The sequence below is a fragment of the Anomaloglossus baeobatrachus genome, chromosome 5, assembly GCF_048569485.1.
Source record: "Anomaloglossus baeobatrachus isolate aAnoBae1 chromosome 5, aAnoBae1.hap1, whole genome shotgun sequence".
Classification (NCBI taxonomy): Eukaryota; Metazoa; Chordata; class Amphibia; order Anura; family Aromobatidae; genus Anomaloglossus; species Anomaloglossus baeobatrachus.
The window spans coordinates 269,225,929-269,233,865 of NC_134357.1; positions in this window are offsets into that span (position 1 = coordinate 269,225,929).

Sequence of the window (7,937 nt, forward strand, 5' to 3'; positions counted from 1 at the left end):
CTTTTTTGTGCGTTTTTGGCTGCTAAAAACGCACAAAAACACACCCGCGGAACAAAAACGAGGTAAAAAACGTTTTACCGCGATTTGGTGCGTTTTTGGCTGCATTTTGCTTTGTTTTTTATCTCTGCGTTTTTCTGCATTTTTCCAATGCATTGCATGGGGGGAAAACGCAGAAAAACGCAGGAAAAAATTGACATGTCCATTTTTTTTTAAGCTAAAGAACACAACTTAAAAAAAAGTTGTGTGTGGACAGCAAAAATGAAAACTCATAGACTTTGCTGGGGAAGCAAAGTCATGCAGTTTTGAGGCCAAAAACGCACCCGAAAAATGCACTGTGTGCACATAGCCTAAGGGTAAGTTCACACAGTGCATTTTACGTGGTGTTTTTGCGCATTTTTCGGGTGCGTTTTTGGCCTCAAAACTGCAGGACTTTGCTTCCCCAGCAAAGTCTATGACTTTTCATTTTTGCTGTCTGTACACACCGTTTTTTTTCAGCTGCGTTTTTGTGGTGCCACAAAAATGCAGCATGTCAATTATTCCCGCGTTTTTCACTGCGCTTTTCATCCATTGAGTGCAATGGGTTGTTGAAAGACGCAATGAGAAACGCAAATAGGTGCGTTTTGGTGCGTTTCTAAGACCAAAAACGCAGCTATAAACGCAGGAGGTGGGTAGTAAAGTGACATGTACAGGAAGAGGATTCCTTCTGTCAGTAAACACAGAAGCGTGAATCCTCCCAGTACCGTCACCGCCGCTTCCACCTCCAGTCCTGTGCATGTCTGCTGCCGTGCGGCGCCATGTCTGGGCAGGAGGTGGAAGCGAGTGCGAAAACAAAAGTGAACAGTAGAAAAAAAAATGCCATACTCACCTGTCTGCAGGGTCCCGGTGCCATGCCCGCTCCCAGCTCCTCCTCCCGGTACCGCCGCTCCGGGTGTGTGCAGTCTCCCCGGGTACGTATGCCTGCAGGATGCAGGACCTGGCGATGGATCACGTGATGCAGTCACCTGACGCATCAGCTGATCGTAAGTCTCAGGGTGACGCCAGCGGCCGACCGGTTTAACCTATCAGCGGATGCGTCAGGAGACTTCATCCCTGATTACCGGCAGCTCCTGCAGCGATCGGACGGGATCAGACTCCGCTCCAGGAGCTGCCGGTAATGAGCACATAAGTGAGTATTTTTTTTTTTTTTTGCACCGATGCATCTGCTGATTGTATAAACGGCTTTTATACAATCAGCTGCTGTGTGATGTGATTCAGGCACTTGAACCTGACACATCATCTGATCGCTTTGCCTTCCAGCAAACCGATCAGATGATATTGGATCCGGATTGGACGGCGCGGGACCCTTGACCCAATGACATCAGACCTTTTTTTTTTGTTCACTGATAAAAAACGCATAAAGACGCAGTGAGCAAAAGTGCAGCAAAATGCAGCAAAAAACGCACCAAATCTCGGCAAAACGTGTGCGTTTTTTGCCACGTTTGTTGACGCGGGTGCGTTTTTGTGCGGTTTTCGCACAAAAACGCAGCGTCAAAAAAACGCAGTGTGTGAACCTAGCCATATGGTGTAAACCTAATCCAAAAGTTAATAGCATAGTCTTCTGAAATGTCATAAATGTCACAGAGGGCTTCTCCGCTTAATTACACAATTTAGATCTAAGAGTTTACACGTTACAGGAGAGAGAGAGAACCCCTCTGACCATAAGAGCTTACACTCTGCAGAAGAAAGAGAGCATAGACTCCTCTGACCATAAGCGCTTACACTCTACATGTCAGAATAAGAGCTTACACTATACAGAAGAGAGAACTCCTCTGACTATACAAGCTTCCACTCTATAGGTAAGAGGAATTCTGCTGACCATAAGAGCTTACACTCTTCAGAACAGAGAAAGAGGACCCCTTTTACCATAAAAGTTACACATTGTGCGTGCTCTACACTCCAACACCTTCTTTTTCATTTCTGTCTATCACCTTACTTGTGATATCCATTAAACCCATGATCCAATATTAACATCTTTCAGCACCAAAACTTCCCATTTACATCTCCAAGATCCTTCTCGTGCTGCACCAGCTTTCTGTAATGTGCTACCATGGATAAATAAGTTAATTCACAATATCTACAGTTTTAAGTGTACTCTAAAGTATCTTTTAAGGCAGGTCCATCCCTTTCTGTACTCTAACTTTCCTGTTTCCCCTTTCTACATTTTTCCTCATAACCTGGTCCCTGTTTTCGCATTTTCACATTTCTCCTATGCACTCAATAGCGCTTCAAATTTGTAGACTCAAAAGAATTCTAGCTTGTGACCCGCTCATGCAGGTTAGTGAGTTACTTATAAATAATGACTGGACCACACAAAACAAGCAATTTTACCTCTTCTATAACCTCTATTTTGTCATAGATTGAAAGCTCTTGTGAGCAGAACCCTCACTTTTCTTTGAATTATTGAATAATGTGTTGCATTATAATTTCTGATTTTAATAACTGCTGGAGAAAATACTGGTATTATGTAATAATTAAAGATCACTATTAAAACTTGTATATTGAGTCTGTGTCAATTGGTTACATGCTTTTGAAGGAAACTCCCAGAGGGAATTTACCATCAATCTATGACAGTTATCTGGAGTAGAATAAAGTCAGTAACTTTGATGCAATGTGTAATTGTGCAAAATTCCGGCAATTTCTTGACATCTTGCACCCCAGCAGTTTTCATATATGGCTAATGGGCCAATTTTAACCTAAAAAACGAAAACAGGCAATAATTAATAAATAATATATAATAATAATTAATAATTAATTGCTCGAATTAAAATTTTCTAAATTGAAATAAAAGTAATATCAACTAATTGACATTATAACCATAAAACATCATAACACATCCTAAACTCCTTTTGAAGAGACTATATAATTTCTTGCTGATTTCTTCAGATGTAAAAGAAACCTTAAAAGGATGGTTCACCCATATTTTTTATTGTCTAATTCGATATTATATTGAGAAACAATGTTTCTCTCAAATACCTTGTGTTGGCAATAGTGCCTGTGAGAGGCGCTATTGCAGACCGCTGATCCCGCTCCAGTGACGTCACGTCAAGGTCTGCACACGTCACATCCCTGCGGCCGGCTGCATTCTTCCTGACTCACTGAGCTATGAGCGGTGTTTCACCGCTGTCACAGCCCATCTGCTTCCCCCTCCCTCCTCCCTCACAGCAGAACGCTGCAAGCAAGAGACGCAACGCTCTGTGCTGTGAGGGAGGAGGGAGGGGGGAGCAGGGAGCAGATGGGCTGTGACAGCGGTGAAACACCGCTCACAGCTCAGTGAGTCTGGAAGAATGCAGCCGGCCGCACGGATGTGATGTGTGCGGCACTTGACAGTGACGTCACTGCAGTGGGAACAGCAGTCTGCAATAGCGCCTCTCACAGGCACTATTGCCAACACAAGGTATTTGAGAGATACATTGTTTCTCAATATAATATTGAACTAGACAATAAAAAATATGGGTGAACCACCCCTTTAAGGGGTACGTTTTCTCCTTGTGGGAGTGCCAGGTCTGGTATGCCAGTATGAAGACACTTGTATGTTTCTCTGCGAAGATAAATATGCCAATTGCATCTTCAGAGAGGAATAGGACTTGAACTCTAGTGCCACCTATTGGAAGTAGCAATCCTTGCCAAATCAGAACTCATGCTTTGCACTGATGAGTGGCAATAACCCGAAATACGATGTTTGCAAATTAAGAATCTGATTTGGCTTATATCCTCAGTCACATTGCAAGGCTCATTAAAGGGACGATAATGACTTTTAAGATTGCTACTTCCAATAGTTGGTACTATAGCTCAAGTCCTCTTCGTCTCTGAAGAGACGATTTGCATATTTAATTTCCCAGGGGAGCATGCATTTAAGTCTCCTCATACTGGAATGCCAGACGTGCCATGTCACTCTCTACAAGAATAAAACTTACCCAGTTGGAAAAATTAGAAATTGCTGATACGTTTTAACCCTTCTAACTTCCAAACAAAAAAATGTTCAAAAAATTATTCTGATGTAAAGTAGACATGTGGGAAATGTTATTTATTAATCTTTTTTTGTGTGATATAACTCTCTGGTTTAAGGGCATAAAAATTCAAAATGCGAAATTTGCTAAATTTTTGCCAAACTTCTGATTTTTCACAAATAGCTGTAAAAAGCATGATCCTAAATTTACCACTAATATTAAGTACAATATGTCAATAAAACAGTCTCAGAATCACTGGTAAGAATTGACACTGGTAAGAATTGAAAAAATTGTCCTGGCATGAAGGTGAAAACAGGCTGGGTGGAGAAGGGGTTAAACTGCTGCATTTTACATGTTTATCTCTGTTGGCCGTTTGCTTTTTGGTTGTTTTTACTAATCTGATGAAAACTGACATACAGAAATACTTACAACAGATCCTCCATGTGGTGTCTCAAAGGGGTTTCACATATCGAGCTCTAAAATTGCTGATTAAATAACAAGCTACCAGTCGCCCCTACATGCACTAAGTGCTCAATTAAATAACTAACTATGACGAAAAACTAGAGATATTTGACATCAAGTAAAAAACTCTTAAATGTTCTATACTTTTACAAATAAAATTTGGATACATTGCATTCACTTTAGACTGACTAGAGTCACACTTGTGTGTGACTCGTGCAAGTATCGGATTCAGGGCCAGCGTCAGCACCCGGCACACCTGGGCAAGTGCCGGGGCCCCATGACCGCCGAAGGGGCCCACACGCAGACGGCAAAGTGGCATACTGCCAATGGCGGCAGGCCATGCGGCTTCTTTGGAGCCCCTGAGTCACAGAGGAGAGGCTCAGTGCCAGCGTTGCGCCGGCCTCCCTCAGGCCCCCCCCCTTCCCCCCGCTGAGGATCACACTCTCAATTGTATCAGCATCGCAGAGCTGATACAATTGAAAGCAATGATGATAGAGGGAGCGGTGCGCTGCCTGTCTCATCATTCTCCTGCAGCGTCTGTCTGCGCTCTGCCTCTGGCAGCTGAGTACAGAGGAGCGCGATGACGTCTTTACTGTGAGTGCCTGTGTCCTGAGCTGTCAGAGCAGGAGAACAGTGGACATGCTGAGGAGATCGGTGCAGTGGGGGAACGAGGAGGAAGTGAGTATGTATTGATCACGGTGGTCATACAACTATGGGGCTGCATAATGCTGCTACATGGGGGCTGCATAATGCTTCTACATGGGGAGCTGCATAGTGCTTCTACATGGGGAGCTGCATAGTGCTTCTACATGGGGAGCTGCATAGTGCTTCTACAGGGGGGCTGCATGGTGCTTCTACAGGGGGGCTGCTGCATAGTGCTTCTACAGGGGGGCTGCTGCATGGTGATGCTACAGGGGGGCTGCTGCATGGTGCTGCTACAGGGGGCTGCTGCATGGTGCTGCTACAGGAGGGCTGCTGCATGGTGCTGCTACAGGGGGGCTGCTGCGTGATGCTGCTACAGGGGGCTTCTGCCTGATGCTGCTACAGGGGGGCTGCTGCATGGTGCTGCTATAGGGGGGCTGCTGCATGGTGCTGCTACAGGGGGGCTACTGCATGGTGCTGCTGCATGGTGCTGCTACATGGGGGCTGCATAGTGCTGCTACATGGGGGGGCTGCATAGTGCTGCTACATGGGGGTGCATGGGGCTGCTGCATGGTGCTGCTTCATGGGGGTGTAACGCCTGCCTGGATCCACAGACTCAGACGGGCTGTAATGGACAGGCTACAGGGAAGCCATCCACCAAGCAGGACCCCTAGAAACCACAAACCCTTTAACTCCTATACAGGGATTTGGAATTACACAGGGCCCAAGGTGATCACTACCTGTGGAAGGCTGCAGGCCAATGAGAGTAGTAGTCAGGCAGGGTCGAACCGGGAAATGCAAAACAGGGACACAATCGTAAGGCAAGGACGTAATCAGCAAATGAAGCAGAGGCAAAATCTGAATCGGGCAGCGAGGTACATAAACAGCAGGCAGGAGGGTTGTCAGGAACAAGGAGAACTCAGAACACCAGAATCACTGTCACGCTCCCAGGGCCACGGCGCCGCTCGTCATGGCGCCGCTTATCTCGGCGCCGCTCCTTACTCACTGACCCGGTCCCCGTGCACTCTGACCGTGGTTGCTGCTCCCGCTCCCCCTCTTCAGCCTCCTCTGCACTCCCTGCTCCTCGTCCCGCCGTCTCACTGCAGCCCGGGACTCTGCCTCCAGCTCTCCTGTGTCTCCTCCTCCTGCACTGATCTCCGGCTCCCTGGCCTCGCATATGCGCACTAGGGAGCGGGCGCACTCCCTCACCTTATCTTAAACGGCCAGCGTCTCTGAAACAGGATATGGCTGATAACAGGTGCAGGGTATATAAGACTTCCTTTTCCATGTGGGTGGTGCCTGTTCAACGTGTACTAGTAGCCTTGTCTCTGGTACTAGGTGTTCAGGTTCCTCTGTGTCACGTACCCCGGTTAACCCTGTCTTTGCCTACAGATCCCGACTGCCAGCCTATGTGTGTCCAGCCCACAGGTCTTCCAGGAGATTCCCCGGTGACGATCTGCTGTGGATCCCATCACCTTCCGTCAGCCTGTACCCGTCGCTGGTTCTGGACTCCACCCGGTATCATCAGTCTGCACCCTCGCTGATCCCGGACTCCATCTGTGACCACCAGTCGGCACCTGTACCCGGTTCCGCTCATCCGTCCTGATTGCCTTCAGCCGACTTCTACCCTTGGACCAGCCTCCCTATCCTGCACGGACATCTTAAGGACGCTAACCCGTATTCTTGTCGTGTCTCGGCTGCTGTGCATCTTGGCCCTCTGGGGTGGCCGCTAGACAGCCCCTGTATAGGGGTTTGCTCCTGGTAGTCTGCCTGGGGGAGTCTGGTGCTCGGTCCCGTGGATCTTCCTTTGCACCGAACATTACAATCACTAAACAGAACAGGGTGGAACAGGAACCAGGAATTCAGAACTATCTCTGGCAGTGGTCAACAGACAGGAGGGGAATTAAGAAGGGTGTGGTGCCTTCCAATTGGTTGTAGCTTAATGATAGTAACTCCAGCTGGAAGACACACGCCACCTATAGTCAACCAGTGGTACTGCAGATCCCTAGGAAACCCAGCCCAGTGGATGAGCGGAGCCTGCGCCCACCGGCGCCGCTGGCATCGACTCCTCTGCCATCACCAGCACTATCCACGACAGGAACACGGCGTCGCCTGGTGATTGAAGTAGAAGTCGCTGGAGCGGACTCTGGTGGTGACATAACAGGGGGCTGCTGCATGGTGCTGCTACATGGGAGCTGCTGCATGATGCTGCTACATGGGGGCTGCTGCGTGGTGCTGCTACATGGGGGCTGCTGCATGGTGCTGCTACATGGGGGCTGCTGCATGGTGCTGCTACATGGGGGCTGCATTATATTATGTGGAGCAATCTGGGGTGCATTATATTATATGAATGAATATTTGCATTATTTATATGGATTAATATTTGGTGCATTATTCTATATGGATGAATATTTGGTGCATTATTCTATATGGAGGAATATGGGGGCTGCATAACACTATGGAGGAATATGCGGGTGCATTATATGGAGTAATATGAGGCTGCATTAAATTATGTGGAGCAATGTGGATGCATTATGTTATATGGAGGAATGTGGGGGCTGCATACTTCTATACCCCGCAGAGCTGTATGTCCTTTCCACGACAGTGCTGTATACCCCCTGAGGTCTATGTCCCTTCCACCCCAGTGCTGTATACCCCCCCAGAGCTCTATGTCCTTTCCACCCCAGTGCTATATACCCCCCAGAGCTGTATGTCAGTTCCACACCAGTGCTGTATATCCCCCCAGAGCTGTATGTCCCCCTCCACCCCAGTGCTGTGTACCCCTCAGAGCTGTATTCCCCCCTCTGGAGCTGTATGCCCCACCCTTGGCTGTAGGCCCCCCTCGTC